The sequence below is a fragment of the Leptodactylus fuscus genome, chromosome 8 (assembly GCF_031893055.1).
Source record: "Leptodactylus fuscus isolate aLepFus1 chromosome 8, aLepFus1.hap2, whole genome shotgun sequence".
Lineage (NCBI taxonomy): Eukaryota > Metazoa > Chordata > Amphibia > Anura > Leptodactylidae > Leptodactylus > Leptodactylus fuscus.
Genome location: NC_134272.1, coordinates 21594942 through 21615636, shown reverse-complemented (window position 1 = coordinate 21615636; position 20695 = coordinate 21594942). Strand labels below are relative to the sequence as shown.

Below are 20695 nucleotides of genomic sequence, written 5' to 3'. Positions count from 1 at the left end.
CTCATTATTACTTTCCAAACTGGGATGACCTTTCTCATGAAATAAAGAAGACTCTAAAATATTTATGTGTAAACCAACATCTTACACTAATTCTAGATGTATATCACAGCAAGAGAGATAATGATCACATGCTGTCTGACCACTCTGGTCTTGGGCTGACGATCAACAGGTTATAGAACCTGTTTCTACACACACCTTCAAAGATGAGACCCTTACCACAAACAGATAAGGAGTTATAAACCATCTATTAACATTCCACACGCCTTATCCCCTAAAGGATATTCTTATAAAGTTTATATATAAAAGATTACAAGATTACAAGATTACAAGATTACAAGATGGAGGATGTGATCCTAACAGAAGGACTCAATTTCAGACACCAAAATACAACTTTCTTTATTGCATGAATAAAAAAATGAAATAAAATATATTTTTATTCTACAGGAAAACATTTTGCACATTTTTTTAAGGGGTTAAATGGAAAAGTTTCAAATCTGATGTCAATGAAGAAATGAAACTTGCAGAATTTGTTAACTACGAGTGGCCAGTGAGACTGCTACAATGAGAAGGGTCAGCATATAACAGGACACGTTCATGTTTCCACTGCATTTTGCACTTGGTTGTGTGATATTGGTCAACTTGTGGAAACTCAGTTCTGGTACGTATGTCTGGATCCAGGACTGATAGGCGGATACCAGGGTGTACACCCCAGGGCGGTTAGGTAAAGCACATCCTTCTCCCCAGCTTACAACACCAGCTTGATACCAGGCTCCATTGACCTTACACACAAGAGGTCCTCCAGAGTCTCCCTGTAAGATAACAATATGATTAATAATGATGGATAAATCTCATGAGATACATTTTGCAAATATCTGTTCGTCCACAAGTTTTGTTTTGGAGCAACCTTGTCACACATCAACATCGGGACACTTTGATGAAAGCCTCAAGACAATGATAAACTCCACGTGACCACTGAGGCAAAATCACAGTCTTCAGTGGCGACCAGTGACAACACCAAGGAGGCCTGAAGAAGGTTGAAAATAGTACAAGAAAGGAACGGACGCTGTGGCAGAGCACTAGTAGTAGAAGATAGCTGAGTATCGGTGTTTGGGTTTGAAGAGACCCCAGAATATAATAAAAATTTGTTTGTGGCAATGCCAGAAACTCCAATAAGTAGCGATAAAAGTATCAGCACCCGCATATAAAAATAAAATGTAACTTTAAATCATATAAGGATTAAAAAAAACACACAGTAACAAACCATGGGTACTGTGGTTAATGGCATAAAAATCCTATGTGTTTTGGGACAGAAAAACGTCCCTTACTCTCACATTCAGAAACCTTAGGACTAGAGATGAGCGAGTAGTACTCGATCGAGTAGGTATTCGATCGAATACTACGGTATTCTAAATACTCGTACTCGATCGAGTACCACTCGCTGTTCGAATGTAAAAGTTTGATGCAGAACCAGCATTGATTAGCCGAATGCTATACAGTCGGCCAATCAACGCTGGTTCTTCTCTTACCTTTAGATGTCTTCTCCGTGCAGCTTCCCCGCGGCGTCTTCTGGCTCTTCATTCACTCTGCCAGGCATCGGGCCTGGGCAGAGACGACTGCGCATTTCCGCTTGTAGTGCGGGCATGCGCAGTCGGCTCTGCCCAGGCCCGATGCCTGACAGAGTGAATGAAGAGCCGGAAGATGCCGCGGGGACGCTGCACGGAGAAGACTTCTCGGAGGATCCAGCCCGACCCTCATTCGTGGACTTGGTAAGTATAATTTGATCGAACGTTGCCTACCCCTGAAACGAGCATTTTCCACCCATACACTATAATAGGGTTCAATATTCAATTCAAGTAGTCGAATATTGAGGGGCTACTTGAAACGAATATTGAACCTAGAACATTTTAGCATAAACTTCTATGGTTCCTGTAATGGGGTCTCACCTGACAGGAGTCTTTTCCTCCTTTCGAATATCCAGCACATATCATGGTGTCTTGGATGATGGTAACAGAACTGCTGGTTACGGAGTTTACATGATAAATGGAATCACAGGTCCTGTGGTCGATCAGTGGGAGCATCACCTTCTGGAGGGTCATCGGGGACGGCAAACTCACTGAGAAAATAAGCAGTCACATCATTGAGTCACTTTATCTTCTCAATAACGTCATGTAGGATGGGGCCAAATTTCTGTCCATGTCTAGAGTCTTGGGTATATCTAGGGCAGCCATTACTATTTGAACAATGTTATGTTGTACGGGGTCAGCACCCTGCCCATATTTATAACCAGGGACATACAATGAAGCTTCTGGGTGCAAAAGCAAAATAAGTAATGGGGCTCCCATTTGACATGTGCTATCTATAATACTGGTGTTATTTTATGGTGCAGAGTGGTCTTCAGATCCCCTAAGGCTCCTAAGCCACTAGCAATTGCTAGATATATACCCCTATAGCTACACCCTTGATTATAACCTCAGACCTAGGGACACTTCCTACATCATTGTTTAAACCATTAACATCTTCCATATTGTCACAATTGCCCTTAGGACTATCATCATCTTTAGAGATGAGCGAGTAGTACTCAATCGAGTAGGTATTCGATCGAATACTACGGTATTCGAAATACTTGTACTCGATCGAGTACCACTCGCTGTTCGATTGTAAAAGTTCGATGCAGAACCAGCATTGATTGGCTGAATGCTATACAGTCGGCCAATCAATGCTAGTTCTTCTCCTACTTTTAGAAGTCTTCTCCATGCAGCTTCCCCGCGGCGTCTTCCCGCTCTTCATTCACTCTGCCAGGCATCGGCTTGTAGTGCGGGCATGCGCAGTCGGCTCTGCCCAGGCCGATGCCTGGCAGAGTGAATTCAGAGCCGGAAGACGCCGCGTGGACGCTGCACGGAGAAGACTTCTCGGAGGATCCAGCCCGACCCTCACTCGTGGACTTGGTAAGTATAATTTGATCGAACGTTGCCTACCTCTGAAACGAGCATTTTTTCCCCCATAGACTGTAATAGGGTTCGATATTCGATTCGAGTAGTCAAATATTTAAGGGGCTACTCGAAACGAATATCGAACCTCGGACATTTTACTGTTCACTCATCTCTAATCATCTTCATTAATATCATCATCCTTATTATTAATGGCACCGCACAAAGATTCACCATCACCACCATTACTCTCATCAACATTTTCACCACAACTATCATGATAATCCATACCTCTATCGTCACCATCATCCGTAACACTGTCCACAAAATCCACACTAACATTATCACCATCATCTAAACTACTATTATCATAATGCACACCAGTATCACCATAATTTACACCATGAATATCACCATCATCCACACCACTATTGTGCTGTTCTCCTCATACTTATTAGTTAAATGTCCTGTATTACTATTTCCCTTTCATGTTATTTCTATGCATTGTTGTTGCTGCCATCTGTTGGCCAGAATTTTCATGCTGCACGCCCTTGTTCTTGTTAATAAAGGTTTTTTCTCTCTGGGTGTGGTTTTAGGCAAAGCCCTGGTCCATGTCACTCCCTGCAGCCATTTTAGTTTTTCATAGCTGTGTGACAGGACTTGCTAATACTTAGGCTTGTGAAGGCATCCGTTTTTGACCAGCAGTTAACCTCAGGAAAGACACCAACAGGACTGGATCAACACCACTACTACCAAGGCTATTACAGTATCGTGTTATCGTTTGTCGCTGTTCTTGGGTCAAATAAACCCACGTTGGTTCATCATATCATCGTGTCTACGTTTGAATCCATCTATCCTGAGCTCCTGCCGGTCCGGTCTGCTCCACTGCTTGGATACGAAGGTAGGAAAGTCACACGGCCACTATTAGTTACACCTTCAATCGACTTCATGTGGGGACAGAACAACTATTGACATAACCCATACTGCTATCACCATGATTGACATAAATCTCATCATCATAATACACACCACTATCACCATAATACACACCAATATCAGCACTATCATCCACACCATCATTTGCATCCATCACTATCATCACCATACCCCTATTATAATACACACCACTATTATCATCATATACAACTATCACCATAATCCACACCACCATCATCACCATCAGTTGTAAGTGATCCTCACCTCCTGAGTATATTGCACCCCAACCAGTTACCCAGCAGTCCATGGCACAGGGGAAGGTGACAGAGGATGATGGCAAACAGATGGGCATAATGGACTTGGTGTAGTTCACAGGAACAGAGAGCTCTAGCAGAGCAATGTCCCCTTTGCTCTTCACTGCCCCTGTGTACTCGCGATGAATTACAATTCTCCGTATAGTGTAGATGGTTAAATTAGAAACGTCAAGTTGAAGTTTGTAGGCACCTGGCAGCACGCCATAGTTCACAATAAAGGGATCACTGTGGAGCAGACAATATGATCAGATATTTTATGAAAAGACACAACAATATGTTACATCCAGTGACTGTATCTCATCCCATATTTAATTCACATGGTCAGTATTTTATAATCAGAATGGGTAAGCCAACCAGAAAAGGTCCAAAACACAGAAGACTACCAATTACCAATCCAATATACAACCAAATACTGACTGTGTGAAGGTGGCCATATAGTAACTTTTAGAGAGGCGAGGATTTACTTTTGTTGCAGCTGTCTGTGCTTGGAACCTAATCGATAAATCTGACTTTTTGCCAGTTTACAAGTGTTTATATTGACCTGATCCTGTTCAGCCTTCCCCCGATTCGTATCTGCACTTTCATTGATTTTAGGAGTTGGCTGGTAATGAGGGGGGACCAAGCGAGATTTATTTTGTGAATATTTGTGAGGTTGACCTGTGAGTCTCAGTAAAAAGTTCTATTATTCAGACCCCAGAATATAATAATAAGAGACTGAAGGAAAAAGTAATAAAAAACCCTTTTTCACTTTCCCTTGCCTCTCTGTCAATGTCATGACACTTGCATCAGCATGAGAGTTGAGGCTCAAGCACAAACCTAAGTAGTCCCCTCGAAACTGCTGACGCCAGTCAGTAGGCTAGAAAGGGTCAGGAGGCAACAAGGAAAAAAATTGAGTCCCAGAGAGGATCGGAATGGAGAGGATGAGTTCCAGGGCTTTCGACTATTATACTTTTGGGGTTTAAAGAGATCCTGGAATATCATAACGTTTTGTGTGTGGTGAACCCCAACATTCTTGTAATGAGCTTGGCTCCTTATGAGTCAGCTTTCTCACTGCCTTGGAAGGAAGTATCCGGACTGTCAGTAAAACAGTGAAATACAACATTTTATACACCCGTAACGATCCATTGAAATGAATGGGATCTGTTTTGTGTATACGTGCCAGAAGGCGAGCGCGTTAACTCCGCGTGAACTGGCCCTAATACTCATCTTCCCTCACTTCTTTTGGGTCTCCCTGCTGTGCCCGACACTCTCTCCACTTCCTTGGTCACCTCAGGCACTGGGTGTCACCACTGAGGCCTGTGACAACCGGGGTTTAGGACATCATGCTCGGCATGCCGATGTGATCGCTAGTGGTCCAATCATAGGCCTCAGTGGTGACACCTAGTGTATGAGGTGACCAGGAGAGCGCCAGATGCCAAAAGAAGATCCAAAAGAAGTAAGGAACGTGAGTATGAATTTATTTATTTTTTTAAATTCAACTTCTAACGGCCTCCACCGATTATACTCTGGTGTCTAAAGAGACCCCAGAGTTTAATGTGGCAACCCGTTAAATTTGTCAAAGACAAAACTCCATTTGTTCGGTTTAATAAAAAAAGCTAACAAACAATTTGGAATATTTGGCTTGAGTTGGGCTTAGTACAAGTCAGTCCACCCATCTCTAGATATCATTTTGTAATACAATATCACAAAACAATATTCTTTGAAAAGCTAGTTATCTCGAGACACATCTGTATATGTATTAAAACACTAAACTATAAAAGAAAGAACAATAAGACATATAAAGCCTCCATGACACAGGTCTTCAGGGATGTGGATGAGTGAACCTGGCACTTACCTATTAAAGCAATGGGCAGCAGTCAGTACCCACTTGGATGAGATCAGGGAACCTCCGCATGAATGGTAGATACTTCCTTGTTCGAAGTAAAGCAGGCTCACCTGCCACGGCCATTCTCCTTGAACGGCATCGGTGCCACCAACTATACGGTCTGTAACCTGTGGGGAGCCACAGACAGAGTTGGCATCTGCTGGGATGAGAAGAGCTGAAAGGAAATATACATAACGTTAATATATTGACCCGGACCTCCAACATCACATCACTGAAGACACAACATCCACTTTTTTAAAATCTCTTTGGTTGTTTGATGACCAAGGGCTTGACTCACTCTCGATCTAATAAACTCACCAGTCAAGGGCTACTTGGTGCATTCCCTCAGATTCAAGTGCCTTAAGGAAATTAAGGGAGTGCCCCACACAGTATTTGGGGACTTCCACTATTCTGGAGTGAGGAGCTATAGATACCAGTCACAGCCCAAAAATCACAACCATTGGACTGTAATATTTTTTATCCATCTTACAAATGTATTTACTGTAAAAAAAATTAATTGTAGAGGTATCAAGTGATGGTATCGAGGGGATCCCTCTGGAAATGGCCTATAGCTGATGAGTAGAGATGAGCGAGTAGTAGTAGTAGTACTACTCGCTATTCGAATGGAAAAGTTTGATGCAGAACCAGCATTGATCGGCCGAATGCTATACAGTCCAATCAACGCTGGTTCTTCTCCTACCTTTAGAAGTCTTCTCTGTGCAGCTTCCCCACAGCGTCTCCTGGCTCTGAATTCACTCTGACAGGCATCGGGCCTGGGCAGAGCCGACTGCGCATGCCCACTTGTAGTGCGGGCATGCGCAGTCGGCTCTGCCCAGGCCCGATGCCTGGCAGAGTGAATTCAGAGCCGGAAGACGCCGCGGGGACGCTGCACGGAGAAGACTTCTCGGAGCATCCAGCCTGACCCTCACTCGTGGACTTGGTAAGTGTAATTTGATCGAACGTTGCCTACCCCTGAAACGAGCATTTTCCCCCCATAGAGTATAATAGGATTCAATATTCAAATGTAGTCGAATCGAATATTGAGGGGCTACTCGAAACGAATATCGAATATTTTACTGTTCCCTCATCTCTACTGATGAGTTGAATATAGACTCCTCCGGTTTTGAGATATGGATTTTTTTTAATAGAAATCCAAAATGGCAGCTGCAAATAGCTTAAGATGTAATTGCAGCCAGACCGTTAGCCAAATCTTTGTCCGAGAACGTGGCATCATCATTGATTATGGATATGGGTCTAAAGTTCATTTAACATAGCAGTGTCCAAGCTTAAAAACATAGTCCATGTAACAGTCACATTTTATGGCTCGACCATTGTTCGTCTGAACGGGATTGACAGCCCCATGTGATTTATATGAGAGCTGTGATTGTGAAAGTACAGAACTGTAGATTCATGGTGGTTGTGGAACTCGCAGGATCATAAATCGCCTTTCTGTAAATTCAGTTCACACAAGTCCTGGATACACGCAAGAATCAACTGTCAAATCAACTGTGATTCCTGGTCTGGACATAAATAAAATTGACCAAATCATTCATGTCGCGTGATTAAGGACTCGTTCACATCTGCGCCCGGGGTCTCCGTTATGCAGGTTTCCGTTTCCTGCTCGAAACTGGGCAGGAGACGGAAATCTGCAGTCATGTTTCAAACCCATTCATTTGAATGGGTTTGAGAACTGTCCGGCCATGAGCGCCGGTGAGCGTTTTATGCTCTCTGCGGTGAAACTGTTTTTTTTTTTTTAACTGAACACAAAGTCCTGCATGTCTGGTTTAAAAAAGCGGTTTCGCCGCGGGGAGCACAAAACGTTCACCGGCGCTCACAGCCGGACACTGTCTGACAGGTTTACGTCTTCTGCCGGAAGAAGAGGGAAACCTGATAACAGAGACCTGAATGCTGGTGTGAACCCAACATAATCAAATTATTTACAAATTTTTCTGAAATTTTGGATTGTAGCAAATTTCACACTTATGGGATTCAATCTGTGCAAATCAGCAAAACTGGAAATTGGAGCACTGGAGCACAATGATTGGGATTGTCCCCCAATGTGGCCATGACTGTGGCCATTCATGTCAAACGACACACCGTCTGGGCAGGAGCCTGACAACTAGATGTGTGGACTAAGATAAGATAAGATAAGATAAGATAATCCTTTAATAGTCCCACAGTGGAGAAATTTCAGCATGTTACAGCAGCCTAGTAATACAGATACAGGATAATACACAGTAATATATTACAGACGTAGACACACGTATGCTGAGAAGAGAAGATATACTAGGAGTCCATAGCAGCTAAGGAACAGAAGAAGAAAGAAGGAAGACATCTTAATCATAATCATTATTAGTTTTCTGTGCGGAGTGATCTTCGCTTGGTCTGATGTAGATTATACAGCCTGGTCGCGGTTGGAAGGAAGGTCCTGCGATAGCGCTCCTTCTCACACTTGGGGTGAAGCAGATGGTCACTTACAGTGCTGCCAAGTCCCATCAAGGTCCCATACATGGGGTGGGATTTGTTCTCCTGCATGGAGGTCACCACAGACAGTATCCGTCTGTCACCCACCACCTGTATTGGGTCCAGGGGGCTCCCCAGGACAGAGCTGGCCCTCCTGATCAGCCTGTCAAGTCTATTTCTGTCCCTGGTTGATATACTGCTCCCCCAGCAGGCCACACTGAAAAAGATGGCTGAGGCAACCACAGAGTTGGAGAAGGCCTTAAGAAGTGGCCCCTGGACTCCGAAGGCCCTCAGCCTCCTGAGCAGGTAGTGTCTGCTGTGGCCCTTTCTGTGCAGCGCGTCCAGGTGATCAGCCCGGTCTAGTTTATTATTGAGGAGCACACCCAGGTACTTATAGGTCCTGACTATCTCAATACATGTCCCCTGGATCTCCACCGGAGTCGGAGCACTTCTCCGTTTACTAAAGTCCACCACCATCTCCTTGATTTTCCCAGCATTAATCCTGAGGTGGTTCTGCTGGCACCATTCAACAAAGTCCCGGTTTAAGTCACCATCAGTGATAAGGCCTACTATAGCAGAGTCATCGGAGGACTTCTGTAAGTAACAGCTGGACTAATACCTCTATACAGTGAGCTCTCGAAACGCTATGCCAAGTATTACAGCGACATAGTGAAAACCAAACCTTCTCTATCCTAAGAGAAGTATTCATAGCAAAGTGACCAGTTTCATTTAATATTACAGAAAATCACCCAAAAATTGCTGCCCCTATAAATTAGTAGTACATGGTAAAAATGTGTGCTGATTTATTATCTAACTAGACTGCGACTAACCGGACTGAAGTGTTGCCCGAGTCAACATTACACGGCATATATACTGTATATGAATGGGGGGTTTCACATGACTAATTTTTTGCAAATTTTTTTTTTCCTGCAAAATGATACAGAAGGAGTTTACATGGGAGATGTGAACACCAAAAGGAATTATGAGGAGAGCAGATGGTGGAGTAAGAGCCATTCAGAAAATAATGTAGTCGATGCTACCTGCAGTCCTATACAAGACCATGGAAGCTATATACATGGAGATATGAAGACTCCCTTACCAACATGTAGGGCCACCAGAACATAGAGCAGGTTATTTCCCATTTCTTCCCAGCAGATGTACACTCTGTTGTGTCCCCTTGGAAGATGAGTTGGTAAGTCTCCAGAGCTCATCAGATATATATAAGAGGCGCCGACAGCAGGAAGTTCTCACTTTAAACTTTGGACTACAAGAAGACAATAATCAATCTCTTTTATGCTCTCTTTCCACATTTTACTGTTCATAAAGTATTACTCATCTTTCTCACCCTTTTATTTTTCTCAGCGCGCCGCGGCTTCCGTCTGAAGAAAGGTCACGTCGCTTCTTTTTTTCTGCTAGCAGAAAAAAAAATGCAATCTACATAGACCACTATTGTAAAGGGCCGGATTTTGAAGGGAAATCCGCTGTCAAAATCCACCCCTTTGTTCACGTGTGAACTAGCCCTGAAATATTCGAGATTCGATATTCGTTTCGAGTAGAGCCTCAATATTCGACTACTCGATCGAATATCGAATCCCGTTATAGTCTATGGGAAAAAGTGCTCGTTTCAGGGGAAACCACTATTCAACTAAAGGAGAGTCACCAAGTCCACGAGTAGCAGGAGGAGAGTGTTTAGGAGGAGCGCTGTGCAGTTAAAGCGCACGGACCCCATTATAGTCTATGGGGTCTGTGCGCTTTAACTGCACAGCGCTTGCAGTTGCGCTGATAAAAAGTAAGCTCCCTCGTAATCGCAAGCTGACAGCTCTCCCAACTAGCAAAGATGAGCCTGCGGCAAATCAACGCTGGTTCTGCAGCAGGCTCGTCCTTGCTAGTCAGGAGAGCTGGCAGCTTGCTGTTATGAGGGAGCTTACGTTTCTCAAAGGAATTAATTGACCAGCGTTGATTGGCCAATGTACAACATTCGGCCAATCAACGCTGGTTGTGCCAGAGGCTCGTCTGTGAGGAGGCGGAGGCTAAAATAGGACCACAATGGAGACTGCTGTGATCCGATCTTAGACTCCACCTCCTCACAGACAAGCCTCCAGCAGAACCAGCGTTGATTGGCCGAATGCTTCAAAACAGAATCCCATTGACTTCAATGGGTTCCGTCTTACGCGCGCTACACATTGAAATCAATGGGAGGCTTTTTAACTCATTGATTTCAATGTGTTACGCGCGTTAAATGGAACCCATTGAAGTCAATGAGATTCTGTTTTGAAGCGCTCAATCTGACACGTGTTTACATGTCAGAATGAGCGCCGCGTTACATCGTGGGAACAGTCCCTAAGAAGTCTACTTGAAGAACAAATTTTAGCAAAACTTGGTTGGAAAGCCACCACAGAGGTTGCTACTGCTGGAGATGAACCTGACAATCTCAATTGATTTCTATTTTTAGGTGAGGCAACCAACTTATGTTTAGTTAGAGCCCAGACGGGCAGGGGCTTGTTTTGTATTTTCTTTTGCGACTGCATGTTCCATTGTTTGTTGGACTGAATAAAGCTCAATATTTGGACTGTTACCTTGAAGTCGGTGTCTATGCCAACCACCCAGCACCCCCAGGTCCTGACACCTTATATAAATAACTTGATAAAAAAATATTCATATCATTAATAGAGATGAGCGAACACTAAAATGTTCGAGGTTCGAAATTCGATTCGAACAGCCGCTCAATGTTCGTGTGTTCGAACGGGTTTCGAACCCCATTATAGTCTATGGGGAACAGATACTCGTTAAGGGGGAAACCCAAATCCGTGTCTGGAGGGTCACCAAGTCCACTATGACACCCCAGGAAATGATGCCAACACCTCTGGAATGACACTGGGACAGCAGGGGAAGCATGTCTGGGGGCATCTAACACACCAAAGACCCTCTATTACCCCAACATCACAGCCTAACAACTACACACTTTACACACTCAATACCACCTCTCTGACAGTAGGAAAACACCTTGAAACATGTGTATTTGGCACTTGCAGTGAGGAGAGCTTGTCACCAGCAGTGAATTTGGCCCTTGTAGTAAGTTGAGGTTGGCACCAACATTTGTTTTGAAAATCAGGGTGGATTGAGCCTCTAACCAGCAGAGTTTGGGCAAATTCATGGTGGAGGGAGCCTCTAAAAACCCCAGTTTGGACCAATTCATGGTGGAGGGAGACTCTAAAAACCCCAGTTTGGACCAATTCATGGTGGAGGGAGACTCTAAAAACCCCAGTTTGGACCAATTCATGGTGGAGGGAGCCTCTAAAAACCCCAGTTTGGACCAATTCATGGTGGAGGGAGCCTCTAACCAGCCCAGTTTGGACCAATTAATGGTGGAGGGAGCCTCTAAACAGCCAAGTTTTGGGAAATTCATGGTGGAGGGAGCCTCTAACCAGCCCAGTTTGGACCAATTCATGGTGGAGGGAGCCTCTAAACAGCCCAGTTTGGGCAAATTCATGGTGGAGGGAGCCTCTAACCAGCCCAGTTTGGACCAATTAATGGTGGAGGGAGCCTCTAACCAGCCCAGTTTGGACCAATTAATGGTGGAGGGAGCCTCTAACCACCCCAGTTTGGGCAAATTCATGGTGGAGGGAGCCTCTAACCAGCCCAGTTTGGACCAATTAATGGTGGAGGGAGCCTCTAAACAGCCCAGTTTGGGCAAATTCATGGTGGAGGGAGCCTCTAAACAGCCAAGTTTGGACCAATTAATGGTGGAGGGAGCCTCTAAACAGCCCAGTTTGGGCAAATTCATGGTGGAGGGAGCCTCTAAAAAACCCAGTTTGGACCAATTCATGGTGGAGGGAGCCTCTAATTAGCCCAGTTTGGACCAATTAATTGTGGAGGGAGCCTCTAACCAGCCCAGTTTGGACCAATTAATGGTGGAGGGAGCCTCTAAAAAACCCAGTTTGGACCAATTCATGGTGGAGGGAGCCTCTAATTAGCCCAGTTTGGACCAATTAATTGTGGAGGGAGCCTCTAACCAGCCCAGTTTGGACCAATTAATGGTGGAGGGAGCCTCTAACCACCCCAGTTTGGACCAATTCATGGTGGAGGGAGCCTCTAACCACCCCAGTTTGGACCAATTCATGGTGGAGGGAGCCTCTAAACAGCCCAGTTTGGGCAAATTCATGGTGGAGGGAGCCTCTAACCAGCCCAGTTTGGACCAATTAATGGTGGAGGGAGCCTCTAAACAGCCCAGTTTGGGCAAATTCATGGTGGAGGGAGCCTCTAACCAGCCCAGTTTGGACCAATTAATGGTGGAGGGAGCCTCTAAACAGCCAAGTTTTGGGAAATTCATGGTGGAGGGAGCCTCTAACCAGCCCAGTTTGGACCAATTAATGGTGGAGGGAGCCTCTAACCACCCCAGTTTGGGCAAATTCATGGTGGAGGGAGCCTCTAACCAGCCCAGTTTGGACCAATTAATGGTGGAGGGAGCCTCTAAACAGCCCAGTTTGGGCAAATTCATGGTGGAGGGAGCCTCTAAACAGCCAAGTTTTGGGAAATTCATGGTGGAGGGAGCCTCTAACCAGCCCAGTTTGGACCAATTCATGGTGGAGGGAGCCTCTAAACAGCCCAGTTTGGGCAAATTCATGGTGGAGGGAGCCTCTAAAAAACCCAGTTTGGACCAATTCATGGTGGAGGGAGCCTCTAATTAGCCCAGTTTGGACCAATTAATTGTGGAGGGAGCCTCTAACCAGCCCAGTTTGGACCAATTAATGGTGGAGGGAGCCTCTAACCACCCCAGTTTGGGCAAATTCATGGTGGAGGGAGCCTCTAACCAGCCCAGTTTGGACCAATTAATGGTGGAGGGAGCCTCTAACCAGCCCAGTTTGGACCAATTAATGGTGGAGGGAGCCTCTAACCACCCCAGTTTGGACCAATTCATGGTGGAGGGAGCCTCTAACCAGCCCAGTTTGGACCAATTCATGGTGGAGGGAGCCTCTAAACAGCCCAGTTTGGGCAAATTCATGGTGGAGGGAGCCTCTAAAAAACCCAGTTTGGACCAATTCATGGTGGAGGGAGCCTCTAATTAGCCCAGTTTGGACCAATTAATTGTGGAGGGAGCCTCTAACCAGCCCAGTTTGGACCAATTAATGGTGGAGGGAGCCTCTAAAAAACCCAGTTTGGACCAATTCATGGTGGAGGGAGCCTCTAAACAGCCCAGTTTGGGCAAATTCATGGTGGAGGGAGCCTCTAACCAGCCCAGTTTGGACCAATTAATGGTGGAGGGAGCCTCTAAACAGCCAAGTTTTGGGAAATTCATGGTGGAGGGAGCCTCTAACCAGCCCAGTTTGGACCAATTAATGGTGGAGGGAGCCTCTAACCAGCCCAGTTTGGACCAATTAATGGTGGAGGGAGCCTCTAACCAGCCCAGTTTGGACCAATTAATGGTGGAGGGAGCCTCTAAACAGCCAAGTTTTGGGAAATTCATGGTGGAGGGAGCCTCTAACCAGCCCAGTTTGGACCAATTCATGGTGGAGGGAGCCTCTAAACAGCCCAGTTTGGGCAAATTCATGGTGGAGGGAGCCTCTAAAAAACCCAGTTTGGACCAATTCATGGTGGAGGGAGCCTCTAATTAGCCCAGTTTGGACCAATTAATTGTGGAGGGAGCCTCTAACCAGCCCAGTTTGGACCAATTAATGGTGGAGGGAGCCTCTAACCACCCCAGTTTGGGCAAATTCATGGTGGAGGGAGCCTCTAACCAGCCCAGTTTGGACCAATTAATGGTGGAGGGAGCCTCTAACCACCCCAGTTTGGACCAATTCATGGTGGAGGGAGCCTCTAACCACCCCAGTTTGGACCAATTCATGGTGGAGGGAGCCTCTAAACAGCCCAGTTTGGGCAAATTCATGGTGGAGGGAGCCTCTAACCAGCCCAGTTTGGACCAATTAATGGTGGAGGGAGCCTCTAAACAGCCCAGTTTGGGCAAATTCATGGTGGAGGGAGCCTCTAACCAGCCCAGTTTGGACCAATTAATGGTGGAGGGAGCCTCTAAACAGCCAAGTTTTGGGAAATTCATGGTGGAGGGAGCCTCTAACCAGCCCAGTTTGGACCAATTAATGGTGGAGGGAGCCTCTAACCACCCCAGTTTGGGCAAATTCATGGTGGAGGGAGCCTCTAACCAGCCCAGTTTGGACCAATTAATGGTGGAGGGAGCCTCTAAACAGCCCAGTTTGGGCAAATTCATGGTGGAGGGAGCCTCTAAACAGCCAAGTTTTGGGAAATTCATGGTGGAGGGAGCCTCTAACCAGCCCAGTTTGGACCAATTCATGGTGGAGGGAGCCTCTAAACAGCCCAGTTTGGGCAAATTCATGGTGGAGGGAGCCTCTAAAAAACCCAGTTTGGACCAATTCATGGTGGAGGGAGCCTCTAAACAGCCCAGTTTGGGCAAATTCATGGTGGAGGGAGCCTCTAACCAGCAGAGTTGGGGGAAATCAGGGTGGAGGGAGCCTAGTATTAGCAGAATTGTGCAACGCTTATGGTGGATGAGTATGAGGATGCGGAGGAATTGGAGAGGTTGAGTACAGACATGGAGTTTCATGTTGGGGTGCTTTACACAGGTGGGCACAAAAATGACGGCTCTACCCAGTGGTGGTTCATTTTTATCAAAGTGAGCCGGTCGGCACTCTCAGCTGACAGACGGGTGCGCTTGTCAGTGATGATGCCACCGGCTGCACTGAACACCCTCTCAGATAGGACGCTGGCGGCAGGACAGGACAGCACCTCCAAGGCATATAGGGCAAGTTCAAGCCACAGGTCCAACTTCGACACCCAATACGTGTAGGGCGCAGAGGGGTCGGAGAGGACAGGGCTGTGGTCGGAAAGGTATTCCCGCAACATGCGCCTATACTTCTCACGCCTGGTGACACTAGGACCCTCCGTGGCGGCACTTTGGCGAGGGGGTGCCATCAAGGTGTCCCAGACCTTAGACAGTGTGCCCCTCGTTTGTGTGGACCGGTGAGAACTTGGTTGCCTACTGGAGGAACTGCCCTCCCTGCCGCCAACGTCACATGCTGGAAACATCTCCATCATATTCTGCACCAATTGCCTGTGGCAAGCATTGATGCGATTGGCCCTCCCCTCTACCGGAATAAAAGACGAGATGTTGTTTTTATACCGGGGGTCAAGGATAGCAAAGATCCAGTACTGGTTGTCCTCCATGATTTTGACAATACGCTTGTCGGTTGTAAAGCACCCCAACATGAACTCAGCCATGTCTGCCACAGTGTTAGTTGGCATGACTCCTCTGGCCCCACCGGAAAGTTCAATCTCCATTTCCTCCTCATCCTCCATGTCTACCCATCCGCGCTGCAACAATGGGACGATTCGAAGTTGCCCGGAAGCCTCCTGTATCACCATCACATCATCGGACAACTCTTCTTCCTCCTCCTCCTCCTCCTCCTCCTCCATTAAACGCAGTGAAGCGGACAGATGTGTGGACCTACTCTCCAGCTGTGACGGATCGGATGCTATCCCTAACTCCTCTGTGTGATCTGAGTTATCCCTGATGTCAATCAGGGATTCTCTCAGAACACACAAGAGCGGGATTGTAAGGCTCACCATCGCATCCTCAGAGCTCACCCTCCTTGTGGACTCCTCAAAGACCCGTAGGATGTCACAAAGGTCTCTCATCCATGGCCACTCATGGATGTGAAACTGAGGCAGCTGACTTTGTGGCACCCTAGGGTTTTGTAGCTGGTATTCCATCAAAGGTCTCTGCTGCTCAACCACTCTATTCAACATCTGAAACGTTGAGTTCCAGCGTGTGGGGACGTCGCACAAAAGCCGGTGTTGTGGCACATGCAGGCGTTGCTGGAGAGATTTTAAGCTAGCAGCGGCTACTGTCGACTTGCGAAAGTGGGCGCACATGCGCCGCACTTTCACCAGTAGCTCTGGAACATTGGGGTAGCTCTTTAGGAAACGTTGCACCACTAGGTTGAAGACGTGGGCCAGGCATGGAACATGTTGGAGTCCGGCAAGCTCCAGAGCTGCTACCAGGTTCCGGCCGTTATCACAAACGACCATGCCTGGGCCCAGGTGCAGCGGCTCAAACCATATTGCCGTCTCATCGAGGAGGGCATCCCTCACCTCGGAGGCAGTGTGCTGTCTGTCCCCCAAGCTGATCAGCTTCAGCACAGCCTGCTGACGTCTACCAACGCCAGTGCTGCAACGTTTCCAACTCGTAGCTGGGGTCAATCTAACAGCGGAGGAGGAGGCGGTGGCGGAGGAGGAGGCGGTGGCGGAGGAGGAGGCGGTAGAGGAGGAGGAGGAGGAGGGGGGTGTTCTTCTCGTGTCCCTGCCAGGAATGTTAGGCGGGGAGACGAGGTACACCGGGCCAGTTTGGGAAGCAGTCCCAGCCTCAACTACATTCACCCAGTGTGCCGTCAGTGAAATGTAGCGTCCCTGTCCGCATGCACTTGTCCACGCGTCGGTGGTCAAGTGGACCTTTGTGCAAAGCGCGGAACTAAGGGCCCGCCTGATGTTGAGTGACACGTGCTGGTGCAAGGCGGGGACGGCACACCGGGAGAAGTAGTGACGGCTAGGGACGGCATAGCGAGGTGCCGCAGTTGCCATCAGGTCCAGGAAGGCGGGAGTTTCAACAAGCCGGAACGCCAACATCTCCTGGGCCAGCAGTTTAGCGATGTTGGCGTTCAAGGCTTGCGCGTGTGGGTGGTTAGCAGTGTATTTCTGCCGCCGCTCCAATGTCTGAGAGATGGTGGGTTGTTGTAAAGAAACGCCTGATGGTGCCTTTGATGGTGCAGGAGAAGGAGATAAGACAGGACCAGGGGAGGATGAGGTAGAAGTCAACAAAGTGGCGGAGGCAGATGAAGTGGTGTCCTGGCTCGTCCTCTGGAGTGCATCGCCAGCACAGTCAGCAGTGGCAGTGGCAGAGGCAGAGGCAGAGGCAGTGGCAGTGGCGTGAACGGCAGTCGGCCTTTGTCCTGCCGTTGCTGCCTGCCACTGATTCCAGTGCTTGGATTCCAAATGACGGCGCATTGAAGTGGTGGACAGGTTGCTCTTCTCAGAGCCCCTAATCAATTTCGAGAGGCAAATTGTGCAGACAACACTATATCTGTCCTCGGCGCATTCCTTGAAAAAACTCCACACCTTCGAGAAACGTGCCCTCGAGGTGGGAGTTTTTCGGGGCTGGGTACGAACTGGAACATCTTGGGAGATTCCGGGTGTGGCCTGGCTTCGCCTAAGCTGCTGACCTCTGCCTCTGCCTCTAGCTACCCTTTTTGGTGCTGCACCTGCCTCAACATCCACACTACTTTCCCCGCTTGACATCCCCCCTGTCCAGGTCGGGTCAGTGTCCTCATCATCCACCACTTCCTCTTCCAACTCCTGTCTCATCTCCTCCTCCCGCACAATGCGCCGGTCAACTGGATGCCCTGACGGCAACTGCGTCACATCATCGTCGATGAGGGTGGGTTGCTGGTCATCCACCACCAAATCGAACGGAGATGGAGGAGACTCTAGTGTTTGAGCATCTGGATACAGATGCTCCTCTGTTAGGTTCGTGGAATCGTGACGTGGAGAGGCAGGTTGAGGGACAATGAAAGGAGCGGAGAACAGCTCTGGGGAGCAGGGACAGTTTGGGTTATTGTTCTGTAAAGCTTCGGAATTTTGGGAGGAAGGAAGACAAGACTGTTGGGTAATAGGAGGAGAGGAGGCAGAGTCTGACTGGCTGCTGGACAATGTGCTGTAAGCGTTCTCTGACAGCCATTGCAAGACCTGTTCCTGGTTCTCGGGCCTACTAAGGTTTGTACCCTGCAGTTTAGTTAATGTGGCAAGCAACCCTGGCACTGTGGAGTGGCGCAATGCTTGCTGCCCCACAGGAGTAGGCACGGGACGCCCTGTGGCTTCACTGCTACCTTGCTCCCCAGAACCATTCCCCCGACCTCGCCCACGGCCTCGTCCACGTCCCTTTCCGGGAGCCTTGCGCATTTTGAATTCCTAGTTAGAAATTGGCACTGTATACCAGTAGTAAAAATTGTGGGTGCACGTAACCCCAATATATTCTTTGAATTCCCAGTCAGACACTGGCACTATATGGCAGTAGCAAGAAATGAGGGTATTTGTATTCCCAATATACTCTTTGAATTCCCAGTCAGACAATGGCACTGTATACCAGTAGTAAAAATTGTGGGTGCACGTAACCCCAATATATTCTTTGAATTCCCAGTCAGAAACTGGCACTATATGGCAGTAGCAAGAAATGAGGGTATTTGTATTCCCAATATACTCTTTGAATTCCCAGTCAGACAATGGCACTGTATACCAGTAGTAAAAATTGTGGGTGCACGTAACCCCAATATATTCTTTGAATTCCCAGTCAGACACTGGCACTATATGGCAGTAGCAAGAAATGAGGGTATTTGTATTCCCAATATACTCTTTGAATTCCCAGTCAGACAATGGCACTGTATACCAGTAGTAAAAATTGTGGGTGCACGTAACCCCAATATATTCTTTGAATTACCAGTCAGAAACTGGCACTATATGGCAGTAGCAAGAAATGAGGGTATTTATAACCCCAATATATTCTTTGAATTCCCAGTCAGACAATGGCACTGTATACCAGTAGTAAAAATTGTGGGTGCACGTAACCCCAATATATTCTTTGAATTCCCAGTCAGAAACTGGCACTATATGGCAGTAGCAAGAAATGAGGGTATTTATAACCCCAATATATTCTTTGAATTCCCAGTCAGACAATGGCACTGTATACCAGTAGTAAAAATTGTGGGTGCACGTAACCCCAATATATTCTTTGAATTCCCAGTCAGAAACTGGCACTATATGGCAGTAGCAAGAAATGAGGGTATTTGTATTCCCAATATACTCTTTGAATTCCCAGTCAGACAATGGCACTGTATACCAGTAGTAAAAATTGTGGGTGCACGTAACCCCAATATATTCTTTGAATTCCCAGTCAGAAACTGGCACTATATGGCAGTAGCAAGAAATGAGGGTATTTGTATTCCCAATATACTCTTTGAATTCCCAGTCAGACAATGGCACTGTATACCAGTAGTAAAAATTGTGGGTGCACGTAACCCCAATATATTCTTTGAATTCCCAGTCAGAAACTGGCACTATATGGCAGTAGCAAGAAATGAGGGTATTTGTATTCCCAATATACTCTTTGAATTCCCAGTCAGACAATGGCACTGTATACCAGTAGTAAAAATTGTGGGTGCACGTAACCCCAATATATTCTTTGAATTCCCAGTCAGACACTGGCACTATATGGCAGTAGCAAGAAATGAGGGTATTTGTATTCCCAATATACTCTTTGAATTCCCAGTCAGACAATGGCACTGTATACCAGTAGTAAAAATTGTGGGTGCACGTAACCCCAATATATTCTTTGAATTACCAGTCAGAAACTGGCACTATATGGCAGTAGCAAGAAATGAGGGTATTTATAACCCCAATATATTCTTTGAATTCCCAGTCAGACAATGGCACTGTATACCAGTAGTAAAAATTGTGGGTGCACGTAACCCCAATATATTCTTTGAATTCCCAGTCAGAAACTGGCACTATATGGCAGTAGCAAGAAATGAGGGTATTTATAACCCCAATATATTCTTTGAATTCCCAGTCAGACAATGGCACTGTATACCAGTAGTAAAAATTGTGGGTGCACGTAACCCCAATATATTCTTTGAATTCCCAGTCAGAAACTGGCACTATATGGCAGTAGCAAGAAATGAGGGTATTTGTATTCCCAATATACTCTTTGAATTCCCAGTCAGACAATGGCACTGTATACCAGTAGTAAAAATTGTGGGTGCACGTAACCCCAATATATTCTTTGAATTCCCAGTCAGAAACTGGCACTATATGGCAGTAGCAAGAAATGAGGGTATTTGTATTCCCAATATACTCTTTGAATTCCCAGTCAGACAATGGCACTGTATACCAGTAGTAAAAATTGTGGGTGCACGTAACCCCAATATATTCTTTGAATTCCCAGTCAGAAACTGGCACTATATGGCAGTAGCAAGAAATGAGGGTATTTATAACCCCAATATATTCTTTGAATTCCCAGTCAGACAATGGCACTGTATACCAGTAGTAAAAATTGTGGGTGCACGTAACCCCAATATATTCTTTGAATTCCCAGTCAGAAACTGGCACTATATGGC

The 20695-nt window shown here is 46.5% G+C and overlaps 1 pseudogene; it reads right to left on the bottom strand.

Annotated features, from left to right (window-relative positions):
• Window positions 1-530: 530 nt before the first annotated feature.
• Window positions 531-20695, bottom strand: part of LOC142217185 (transmembrane protease serine 9-like) — a 38361-nt pseudogene continuing 18196 nt past the window's right edge.